The sequence below is a fragment of the Rhagoletis zephyria genome, unplaced genomic scaffold (genome assembly GCF_001687245.7).
Source record: "Rhagoletis zephyria isolate East Lansing unplaced genomic scaffold, Rhagoletis_zephyria_1.1 Rzeph_scaffold_00103, whole genome shotgun sequence".
Taxonomy (NCBI): Eukaryota; Metazoa; Arthropoda; class Insecta; order Diptera; family Tephritidae; genus Rhagoletis; species Rhagoletis zephyria.
The window spans coordinates 109581-122033 of record NW_016157187.1 but is presented as its reverse complement, the minus strand read 5'-3'; the positions used below and the strand labels follow the sequence as shown (position 1 = coordinate 122033).

The 12453-nt window shown below is 35.1% G+C and overlaps 1 protein-coding gene across 1 annotated transcript in view; it reads right to left on the bottom strand.

The window, feature by feature from the left end:
* The window catches only part of Pde8 (phosphodiesterase 8), a 280798-nt gene extending 280103 nt beyond the window's left edge, over positions 1–695 (bottom strand). Inside the window, exon 1 of the mRNA XM_017633087.1 lies at positions 602–695. The gene's annotated coding sequence lies outside the window, so the exon portion shown is untranslated. The remainder of the gene's footprint in view (positions 1–601) is intronic.
* Between the last annotated feature and the right edge of the window lie 11758 nt (positions 696–12453).

The window sequence follows — 12453 nt, the reverse complement described above, 5'->3', positions numbered from 1 at the left end:
TCTGCGAAGGACATTCTGTATGCTAATGTTTTTTGTTTTAATATAGTAGCACACTTTTGAAACTTCATAGATTTGTTTTATTTGGTGCCAACTTTCATTGCCTCTAATATGAACATTCTATCTGAAAACTTCCAAATTTATTGAAAAAAAAAACAATTATAATTTTTTCGAGTGACAATTATAAAATGATTCATTTCGGTACTTTTTCGCCGAAATAAAGGTTTTATGGCTAAAACTGTTCAAATACTTGATTTATTTTTTATTGAACATATTTCTGGAAAAGGAAGACCCTCTTCTGCGTGGGAAAGACTAGATATGAAAGCACTTTGCTACACTTGGCATTTCAAATTGGCGTCAATTGGCAAAGAAGAAAAACGATTGTTTTACTGGACCAAAATCGTTTAGGCGACTACAGCGCCAATAAAGAAGAATAAGAACTTTTACTGCTCTGAGTGTTCACTTGTTTAATAAAATAAGTAAACAGTTTTAAAGTTTATACAAGGTACAATACAGGTACAGGTTTATAAAATAGTAAGATATCGTTTAATAACGGCAAAATGACTTTTAGAAATAAGTATATACATAGATTGTTTTTACTCACCTGTATTTTTGGCTATTATAAAATGGCAATTAAACAGCTGCTGCTTGACAATTTCACAATAAATTCGAGATATTGCACACATATGTAAAGACGATATATATTTTTATGTTTTTATTATATTTATATGTTTTTAGATTTAGAGTATATTTATATATTTTTAAATTTTTTAATAACTATTTTTTCTTATTTCTTTTTTATATTTTTGTGGTTTGGCACATAAACGTTAAATGGTTATATTTTTCATTTATTCTTTCTATAAATTACTTGAGATTTTATTTCAGATTATTTATAAACACATGTATTTATATTTTTTCTTGCAGACACATAAATTGTGAAAAGATTTGAATGGATATCTTTAGCACATTGTATTTGTATGTATTTCGCTCGGTCCTTAATACTTTTTTAGGATATTTTATAAAACAATTTTTTTATACATACATATTTCTTTTTTGAGAAGCAAACATTTTTTTTGTTTTTGTGCTTTGTTAAAATTGTTCAGTTACACGGCCTTTAAGCGAATAGGTATCAGGGTTTTGAGATTTTTTATATGCATCTTTTTATTGAATGAAATTATAACTTCTGAAAAGTGAATTATTTTTTTTTCCTTTGTTAATTATTATTTAATTGTTTTATTAAAATTTTTTTATAAAAAAAATTTCGCTTTTTTTGCTGAGAAACAATTATTTTTCTCCCCTTAAACGAATAGACAACAGGGTTTTTGGATTTTTGCATGCAATTTTTGTTTTTTGTTTTTTAGTGAATGAAATTAGAACTTTTGAAAAGTTAATTCATTTTTTTTTGTTAATTTAAATTTTTAGTATCTTACAAAAATTTTACACTCTTATTTTAAAATTGTTTACTTTTTCTTATTTAATTGTTTTATATGAAATGTATTTTTTGTAAATGAAATGTCTTACAGTTTATAAATTCCGAGGATTAGAAAAGAAAGAACTTAATTTTGTTTTTTTTTTTTTTTTATTTAAATACTTTATAACTTTTTCGACCTTATACAATATTGTGATTATTTTATGCACATATGATAGTAAAATTTTAAAACATTAAGTTCAAAGAAATACTTTTAATTATTTGCCAATTTTATTTTATTTATTTAATTATTTTCCACTCTGCTTGTTTTTCTTACTTTTTAATAATAATAAAATGTAGATGTATGCCGATTTTTTTAATATTGTTATGTTTATCTTTGCAGTGTTAATAAGTATATGTATTTAAATATTACTTTTATATTTTTTGATACATGTAAAAATTTTGATCAATTAAAATAAAGTATCTATATATTATATGTTTAACTTTGTTTACTTTTTTGATTTTAAATTCACTTAAACTTCCCCCATTTGCTTTTGATGACACTTTTTTATTTATGTAAGTACCTGTTTTTGTTTTAATTACAATCTTTTTTGTAATTAATAAGCATTTGCATTTTGCGCATACAAACATAAATATCTACATATATATTAGTTTTGAAATTTTTATTCATTGCTTTTTCATGTAATTACAGCAGACGATATTTTTAATCTTATTTTGTCAGTTTTGTTGACCGGCTTTCTTCCTCCAAGATACTGGTCGGTACTTGCTTTTGTTTGATTTTCACCTGTTGATTTTCAATATTTTTTTTCTTTGCCTTTTTCTGGTCTTAGCACTTCGTAAATGCAATCAAAAGTAATAGTAAAGTATATTGAAGGTTTTTTATTCACTTTTGGGTTACATAAATGCAATTATTTTTTATTGAAAAACACTTTTGTATTGGTTTGTGGCTGCAAAATATGTCCATATAAATTTGATTTGTATTTTCAAATGCAATTTTTAACATATGTATGTATGTATGTAATTGCTCATATGTACATATGTACCTATGCATATCTATCTTCAAGCGCCACTACTAATTTAAGACTCAAATCTGCGTTTGGGCTGCGATTCAATTGAAAATATTTTTTTTTCTGCTGTTCGAAACAATTAAAATCACAAATTAATTTATTGCACCCCGAACAATTGCACATCAAATCACGAGCGTCAGCGGGTGCGCACACAGATTCACAATAATGAAGCAGAAGAGGCAAACAATGCGAACGAGAGAACGTTTTTATACGCTTCTGGTGGCCAAAGGCACAAAAGATACGCGCGGCTTGAAAACAAGTATCTCAAATTGGGCACAAATATTTATTTTCTTAGCGGCACATGCTCGCTGTATAGACGAATCGGATTTTTTTAAATCTTTGTTCAGAAATTTTTTGCTTTGCTTTTTGTGGTGCTTTTGTTTTAACTACATATTTTTTTTTTTAATTTTCTTGTTCAGTTGCTGCTCTTTGTGTTAAAAAACACAGTGTTTTCGAAATAACTGCAAGTTGGATATACGTTTTCTTCGTCTTCTAACCCCCCTAAACTCCTTATTTAGTGACCAAATGATCACATCAACGCGTATTATTAAGATACTTTTGCTTCAACACAAATTTTTCTTCTACATCTGAACAACGATTTTCGACGACCGCGACCACAACAACCGACACCGCCAACACCGCCGACACCGACACTTGTGAGTTATTCAACTCGAAACGCTTTAACGCTACGCTCAGCTGTGCTGCCACTGCCAACAAGAAACTCAAACACAAAAGATAACAGAAGAGAAAAAAATGTCAAAGCAAATAAATAAAAAAAATAACTAGAAAAAATTTTAAAATCAACCGTTTAACAAGCACACATACGCATGTACATATGTATACGAAGGCAAAAAATAAAATAAAAATTAAAGATATTGGAAGATACAAGCACGGCAAGCGCGCCAACAATAATAAAATAAACAATCGCGCGCAAACAATAATAACAACAACAACAACAGCAGCAGCAACCACAAGAAAAATCAATTACAGCAACATTGAGCCTACAACGACGAGCATATCAACGGCACTGAGCTACGACTCCGCTCCATTAGCGATGCAGTGCACCGACTATAAGCTGAAAATGACGCCCAACACGCTGGGTGGTGGTGGTGGTGTTGGTGATGTTGCTAATGGTGGCTATAGACGGCGTTGTGACGCTTGTGGGTTTTGTTATAAAGCCGCAGTTACAAAGGAATACAATGGAGCGACAGCGGCACGCTCAGGTATGCAAAGGTGGCCGACAGCGTCCCCACAAACATTTACTAGGTGAGAGAACGATTAGAAAACAGAAACGTTTCTCTAAAACAGATGGTGAGAAGACGATTAGAGAAACTGTCGAGCATTATGTATATAGGGTGATTCAACAGTGAAGCAGTTTCGCTATATTTTAATGTTTTTTTTTGTTTATATATTTTTTCAGACAATTGGTACTACAGCCTTTGGTAAACTTAGTCATGAAGCGATACTCAGTTGAATAATGCGTACAATTGATCCAAACGTTTTATGAAAATGACCGTTCTGCAAGAAGTGCATTTCGTGTATAGTGTGCGCTTTTTTCGGACGACATAACCGGCCATCTGAACCAACAGCAGTTTACTGCAGAACTTCGAAGAAATTGGGTCGGTGCAAAACATGACAAAACGCGTGTGCTTTTCTACAGTTCCTTTGGCCGAAAATGTTGGTGCTGAGGAAAAAGTTATGATCAGGTCACGAGGAAAAAGTTATGATCAGGTCAATTCGTCGTCATGCATATTAATTGAACCTTGCCTAACACAAGGTCGGAAGCCTAAAAACCATTTTTAACACCATATATTTACCAATTGGATGCTTGAACAAACAATTGATGCCGATTTTTCGCAAAAAAAACATGGGCGATAAGAAAAATTATTACCTAAACGGATACTTTAACAATCAAAACTGCCGCATTTGGAAAATTGAAAATATACATGTCATTCAAGAAAAAACTACGCATCTTGGGCTGGCGGGGTAATCGAACTCCTTCGAAAATTATGCCGGTAGTGCCGTTAAGCTGAACGTTATCGCGACTACAAACTTTTTATGGCCTGAATTAGAGGATATAAACTTGGCCAATACACATATACATATATAGTTTCAACAGAGACAGTGTCATTTACCACACAGCGCATGAAACAATGACCCTTTTGCGAACGAAGCTCCCAGCACGTTTTGTCTCACGAAACAAGAAGGTCAAATGGCTGTCTAGATCTTGCGATTTGACACCTCTGGACTTCTTTCTCTGAGGCTACGTGAGAAGTATGAATATACTGATAAGCGCGAAAACATTCTAGAACCGAAGAACGAGCTCAACGCTTTATAAATTATACGTATGCGGCCAAAACAATCAATGAAAATTTTCATATGCGTCCATGTGTTGCCGGAGGAGTCGTGGTGGGCATTTAACGGATATTGTATTTCATACATAAATGCCATCGACTAAAATCCACGATGAAATAAAGAAATCATTTCGGAAAATTTTGGTGTGTTTTATTTATAAAAGAAAATCTGCGGTCATGCTGAATCACCCTATATTATACTCTACAAAAAGATAAATTAGTTTTGATAAGGTTAGATATCTAATCGCATTCTAACGTTGTATTCTAATTGGTTTCTAATGGCTAGTTTTTTTTCTAATCATTCTCTAATCGAACTCTAACATAGTTCTCGAACCTGATTTTAGATTCGCGAGACATTAGAGAACCACAAAAGAATTCTAATGCAAAATCAAATGTTTCTCTTTTTGGAAATTGTGTTTGCTGGGTTATAGCTTTCCATGTATATATACATATCGTCGTTTAAAGTACAAAACCGCGTATCGTTATTGGATTTGCTCACACAAGCTCTTGGCTCAATCCTTATCCATTCGTCCTGAAATATACTAGCCTGAAATGCGATTGCTTTATAAAAAAGAGAACCATTTTGAAATGTTAGTGTTTTTACTCTCTAGAAAATAGTTTATACAAGCCCACATACGCGGTTTTACATTTTGTTGATACGCGGTTTTGTACCTTAAACGACGATATTTTTCTTACATCTGTATGCGACTATTATATGAACAACACTGCTTTCGTCTTTACAGATACACTCCGGTAGATACTTAGATACATTCGATGAAACGTGATTTCGTGATTTCGCGCACTCAGCGAGGTCTATTAGGTTTGGTAGTACTAGGTAAAATGAAATCTTGAGGGTGGCAAGAGTTCATTGGTGATCGAAGGCAGTAGGCTTAGTATAGAAAGAAAAATCCTCATAATGACGCGCTTAAAAGCAGTGAAGGAATTGAATTGAAATTGTGGGGACCTAAGCCGAAAACCGGGATTTAGATTTCATTGCTGAAAAGATTATTATAGGAGAACCATGAGAACAATGAGAAGTTAAGTTTCCCATCTCTAATTTCCATAGGTTTGGTCCTAATAATTTTTGGCAAAGCAAAAGACAGTTAGAATTGAAGCTGCTATTGCAGGTTTGCATCGTAAATTTTATCTAGCCCTGCCAAACAGCTAGTTAGACCACGAATGTACGTAATGTTTGTGCCTGGGCATAAAATAATAAGAGGACAGAGAAGTGAAAGGTGGGGTCTCAGAAGCCACATGGGAAGCTTATTTGAAGCGCCTTATTCTACGCAAGGTTTTACGAATAAAGGCTGTCTAGTGTCTAATGAAGATGTATGCCAGTATAACGTGATTTTCAACAACCCTATTACACATATTTAGGAAAGCGAATTGTAAATATTCCTCCAGACAATAACTTACTTGTAGCTTCTCTATGCGTGGTGTTCGTATTGGTATTACTAGACAAATACAGCTTTACGCCAAAAAAGGAAAATTGTTTTCTGTGGAACGGTTTTACATGACATAAATATAGCCGAGTGTTATGAACCTCTAACCTGCCATCACTTTTCAAAGCATAAGTGGTCGTATTCGAAACAGTATTGGCCCCAGCATCTTTTACAAACATCGCTGTATGGATCCTGTGGGATCTTTTGCCGATCTGTCTATGCGTATGTTCGCTTTTTATTGATATTATAGGAATTTTAAATTAAAAATTTGTTTTCCAACCAGTCTTGGAAGCTCCTACAAAAGTCACTGTGGGTATTCCTGGATCGTGCGAAACGTCTCTAAATGAGAATGTTTTGGCCGAATAGGCCGTAGGTGTTTCTCTGTGAATTTCTTATTTCCACGCCTCCATTTTCATTCTAGTTGGCTTCTTTGAAAGGCAATTATCAGCTGGATCTAAATATTCTGCTTAGTTTTATTATGGGGTGAGATTCTTCTCTCAGCTTCAAGTATCTTTCATCAAATCAACTAAGGCTGACCAGCTTGTTCGACCCTTCCTGGTCTTCGTCTGACCTCTATATTAAATAAGTGCGAAAATTTCTTGCCGTTTAGGATAGAGCCATGCGCAGAAATCTCGTTTTCTAAAAGCAATTCGGTAAACAAGAATTCAAAGCGAGTTTTGTCTGAAAGATAGACGATAAAATTGTATGTACCGCTTTCCAATCTAAGATCTCAGCTGTTAAGTAGGCTATGGATTAACTCAGAACCCTTCAATTAACAGGATATGTATCTAGTTAACTATGTGTGTATCAATATCCTACACTAAATCGCCACAGACTGTTTTAATTTCCACAGAAAATGGCTTAGTGGCTCTGATTCTCAAAATCTTTTATTGACACCGGTACACAAAGAAAGTGGAGTGTGCTTTTAACCAGACCCACCTACGACAAGTATTTCGACCCGCTGAATCCGATTTTGAGTCCGTTTGACTCGAATACCCTTGAAATTTTGAGTAAATTTGGAAATTCTCGAATTTTATGCCATTTTTAAACAGAAAATTAACTTTTTCAACCGACTTAAAAAAACTAGATGGATATCAATTCGTCGGAATATTTTTGATGTTTAAAAATTTTTCAGCATGGGTAAAATTTGCTTTAAATCAGCAAATTTTTAACTGCTTCTTGTGTAGCTTAGCAGGAAACCTGTAATTGCTTCTTGTGTTTGCAAACGAACATTTCTAGACTAGTTTAGCGCCATTTCGGAACAAGGCCACGACTAGTTTCGGACCGTTTCTGACCTAGTTCAGGATCTTTTCGGAATCGTCTTGTGACCTGTTCAGGACTATTTCGGAACCTGTTTAGGACTATTCCGGAAATAGTTCACGACTATTTGGAGGCCATTTTGGGCCTAGTTTCGGGCCAAAACTAATTCAGGAACATTTCGCGAGTTATTCTGGATCACTTTAGCACTTGTTCAGTTTCATTTCGGGACTGTTTAAAACCATTTCGTAACTATTTCAAGAACATTTTGGGACTAATTCGGGATAAAGTCATGCACAGATGTTTACACAACAAATTTCAGAAGTACCTGGTACACACGGATAACCATGGATCACGTGCACCATTTTATGTAATTCTTTATTTATCACAATTGGTGATCCCACACTAATTTGGTTTAGTTCCGTTCAATGAATCATGAAGAAACTAGTTGTTTACTCAAAACATTAGGCGTTTAAAATTTTGTATTGTGAGGAAATCACTTTCGGCAGTGTGAGAGGATTCAAACGGCACCTTCGAAGAAGCAGTAGGACAAGTTATTTTTCTTGTTTTTGCTTTAAAAATAAAAATAATTTTTATTTAGTGGCAACAATAAGACTTGTATATTCTTATATCAAAGCATAAAACAACTTCTGCTAATTCCCCCAGCATAGTTAGTATGTACAATTACCGCAGCCCTAACCAAAATTAATATTTTCTTTTCCCACATATATTTAGGTACATACTTGGCTCCCTTTTAGCAAGATAACAATTGCAATGGATATCGCTGATAAGTACATGTTAACTACAATGACAACAACAACACAAAAAAGTGCTGATAAAACAAACAAAGCTAATGGGCCTTTAATGTCGCCCACATTCCCACCAGAGCATGAAAAATTAAAGTTCCTAACTTTTAGCAAAATTCCTATGCTTCCAACTGGCACTCTCATACTCTGATGCTACTGCCAGTGTTGATGTTCCTAAATACCTTTGCCAGCTATGTAGTTAATGCATAATTACTGCGCCGCTTTTGCAACCGCATCCCGCCCCGCTACGTTCACCAAGTCCAGCACGACCAACAAACAACCAGTGACCACTTAAAGCTGCAGACACTTCAATTTGGCACACGCTACATGATTATTATTTAGCTGTTGCTTGAAGTTCTTCCACGATTGGGGTATCTTTGGCTTGTGTTAGCCGATAGCCTGCCTACTAGCCCCCTCGCTTGGTTGGTTGTTGTGTGTACCTTTGTTGCGCTTCAGGTCGTCGTTCTTTCCTGCTTTCTTTTTTGCTTGTTGTATTTTTATCTGTGCATTCTACATACATACATATGTTAATACATTAATTTACTTCACTTCACTTTATTATGCTTTGCTTTTTTCTTGTCTGTGCATTTTGGTTGTAAACGCGAGCGCGAGCGTACTTTCGAAACTACCGAGAAGTTGTGGCTATCGTAATTTTTTTATCAGACTCCCCGAAACGTCTATCTTTCAATTCTATCAGAACGCGACTGATTCAAAAATTTGCGGAAAATTCGCACACAACCACTGCTGGAGCTCGGATCCAACAGTTCTCCCCACGCACGTTGTCGCCAGCTACTGGCTGCTTAATGCTCAGCGCGCCGCTCTTCTTCACTGACGTTGACGTCGATTTCTGTTCTGGTGGTGGATACAGAACGTCGTTGGTTGATAATAGCCTTGCCAGATTATAAAAAAGTAAGGAACCCCGGCTTGGGAGTAATTAACTTAATTATTATAAATATTATTGAGATATGGATTACCTTTTGGTTATAAAACAAAAAAGTTGTAATGTTCGAAAGGTAAATATTATATTAAGTTGATTCAAAAGTTCATACACGTATGTACATATGTATTAAAGCAAATGCAAATGTTGCCGTTTTGATAACGACTTCCGAAGTCAGAATAAAGAAGCAGCACAACAGTAGATCCTTTTATTTAAAACCTAGTTTGCTTTCGAACAGCTCGGAGAGGTGCTTCCTGATTAAGTGGAGCAAAAAATTGTGCGCAACGCTACCCTACACATCTGCAAACATTTTGCGGGGATTTTAAATTAACATAAGGCAAAGTTTAAGGGGTTTTCCTTCGTTGATAGCACCTTACGTAGAATTTCTCCCATCTTGTGGATTAGGCGAAGTTCACAGCCTGGTCAGCTCTACGCTTCCGAATTCAAAACATTCGCAAGTATTTCCTCAATATCTGAAGTGTGCTCTGGACGTCCGTTACCAGACTTCATTTCTACATGAACTAACACTGATTCTGATTGCTGCATCCATTTCTAACATAATATTTGGACTAGATTTCTTCCCGCCTGCATCTCAAGCTCTTTGAACTCGCGTATTTTGTTTATATGCACTCTTTTTTCTTTGTTGTTAGAGGGAGTAGGCATAGGACTTAAATTTTTCGTATGTAAATTCTAAGAACATAAATCAAGAAAAATACTAAAAATGCGCGTGGCGGTATATTTTAAAGCATATCTCCGATACAAACCTAACCTAAAAAAACACTTAAAATGTCATTGGGTAGTGATGTATGTCCGATTCCGATATTTTGCCACACATTTATAATAATAACATAAGTAAACGCCCTTCAAATGGCTGTAATCGGTTTATTTTTACGTACCAATAAGCTTTAAAAAATCAGCCGTTGAAGCTAAAAATCTGAAATTTTTTTTACCGGCTAATTTTGGGGCATTGATTTCAAAAATATAATCAAAAAGTTTATAAAACTCCCAGTTTTACCGTTATTCAGCGTCCATTATATTGGACAGTGGCGAAATGTATTTAAAAACTTAGAATAACATTTAGCATTTTTTTCGGATCTCAATTCCATGTGGTGCTCTAGATTTGTAAACAGGGAAGCAATATCAATAATTTTTCTTTGCGAAATGTATTTCAAAACTTAGTATAACATTTAACATTATTTTTCGGATCTCAATTCCACCGAAAAATAGTTAATTTTTTCTCAATATCGATTTTTGTAACACTTTTCACTTTTGTGAAAAAACACACACGGTCAACTACATCCGGAAAATACAGTAAAAGAAATGCGGTAATTAGAAATAATGTACTTTCCTCAGAACAATTGAGAAAACAACAACAACAAGAGAATTTGTTTTTGAAGCAAAAAAGAGCTTTAAGTAAAAAAAAACAGTTTTTCCAATATATTTTACGATTGTACTGAAAGGATTAAAAAGCCAAACTTGTGCAAGCTGATATACGTACATAAAACATGTAACGCTCATAGTTTAGAGATAATCTAAATCTCATAATGGGCTACTTCTAGGCACTTCGTATACCTCTTTATAAATGTTAACTTGAAAAATCTGGCAACACTTTACTAATAAGACTGCTGACTTAAACAGTGCTTGGTGCTTAGCAGAGAATTGTGGGTATTGTTGTAATTTGTGTTGCTGATTTTGCTGCTATGCTCTCACCTTGCTGCCAACGACGCTCACCCACAACCAATCCCCCTACATAACTAAACAAAAATGCTGCTGGTCGAGGTTTCTATGTACTTACACATGTTAAGAGCTTTACATTTCATGGTTGCCGGTATCTCATCACTCTCTGGCAGGGCTGCCACCTATGCTTAGCTATGAAGTGCCATAATGAGGATAAAAAAGTGCCAAAATGTGCCAAGCAGAAAAATAAAAGTGCCAAAAAAGGTGGCATTCTTTTTAATTCTTCCTAATTGGCATTAAATTAGGAACACAATCCTAAAACAAAAGTTTTAGTTGAGAGAAAGAAGTACAAGCAAAGGACTTCGCAAAAATATATTGAAGCTTTACTATTTTTTTAAATTAAATGCCATTAGAAGTAAAACAGGACCAAAATTGGCATGGTTGGAGGGAAGTTGGCAGCCCTGCTCTCTGGTCTTTGCGCGCGCTGCCTGTAACACATTCACCACCGCTGCTGCAGTTGTGCTGCCGGTGACTTTGTACTCTACTAACTGCAGCTTGTTGCTTGCTTTTGTATCTTTCAGATAGAGTTTTTTTTTACGCCGACGTAAACAACATTTCAGCAGCGACGCCAACACAAACAACTTTAATTAATTTTTCTCTTCGGCAACGCAATGCTTTGCTTGTATGGACTTCATTCTTTGCTTTAGTGGCAAATGTTGCTGAGCGCAATGTTGTTTAGCAACATCTGCAGAGCAACAAATTAAAAACATTACGTCTAATTTTTAACCGACTTCAAAAAAGGAGCAGGTTATCAATTCGTCGGAATATATATTTTTTTGTATCTATAGAGCGTGTCAGACGCGGCAATATTTCCAGCTTTTCCACGCAATTCGCTGTCAAATTGAGAAAGAGAAATTTTATTTCGATGTGTGAACAGCCAGAAAGACCTTTCTGTCACATTCAGGAAATCAGTTTCAGACATAAAAGTGGCAAGATCTGACTGCAACTGAGAGAGCGCAAATCGATTTCGGAAATATATTTCAACTTGCTCGTGCTGCACTAGCAATCTGCAATTCGTCTTTCGAAAATAAAAACCTCTTTCGAACGACACTTTACATGCAAGATGTGACTGCCCATGCAACTGCTTTCTGAAATTTCTCAATTTGACAGTCTATTCGATAAATTTTGCATACGAAATATATTGTCACGTCTGACACGCCCTTATGTCACCGCATAACTTTGGACCACGTCAACCGATTTCGATAATTCTTTTCCTGTCGGAAAGGTAATGTCACCGACTACATACAGTTTGAGTCAAAGGAAGCCAGCAGAATTCCTCCAAAGCTTTCTGTAGCTGTGCAGGTATACCGCCATTTCAGCCCCGGTGACTTGAGGGACTTGAAAGAGTCTATCCCCCATACAAGGCGACGATTTACCGGTAGCACATCAGTTGAGGCATCGCCCGATCAGATGTTTCTCCTAGCGTT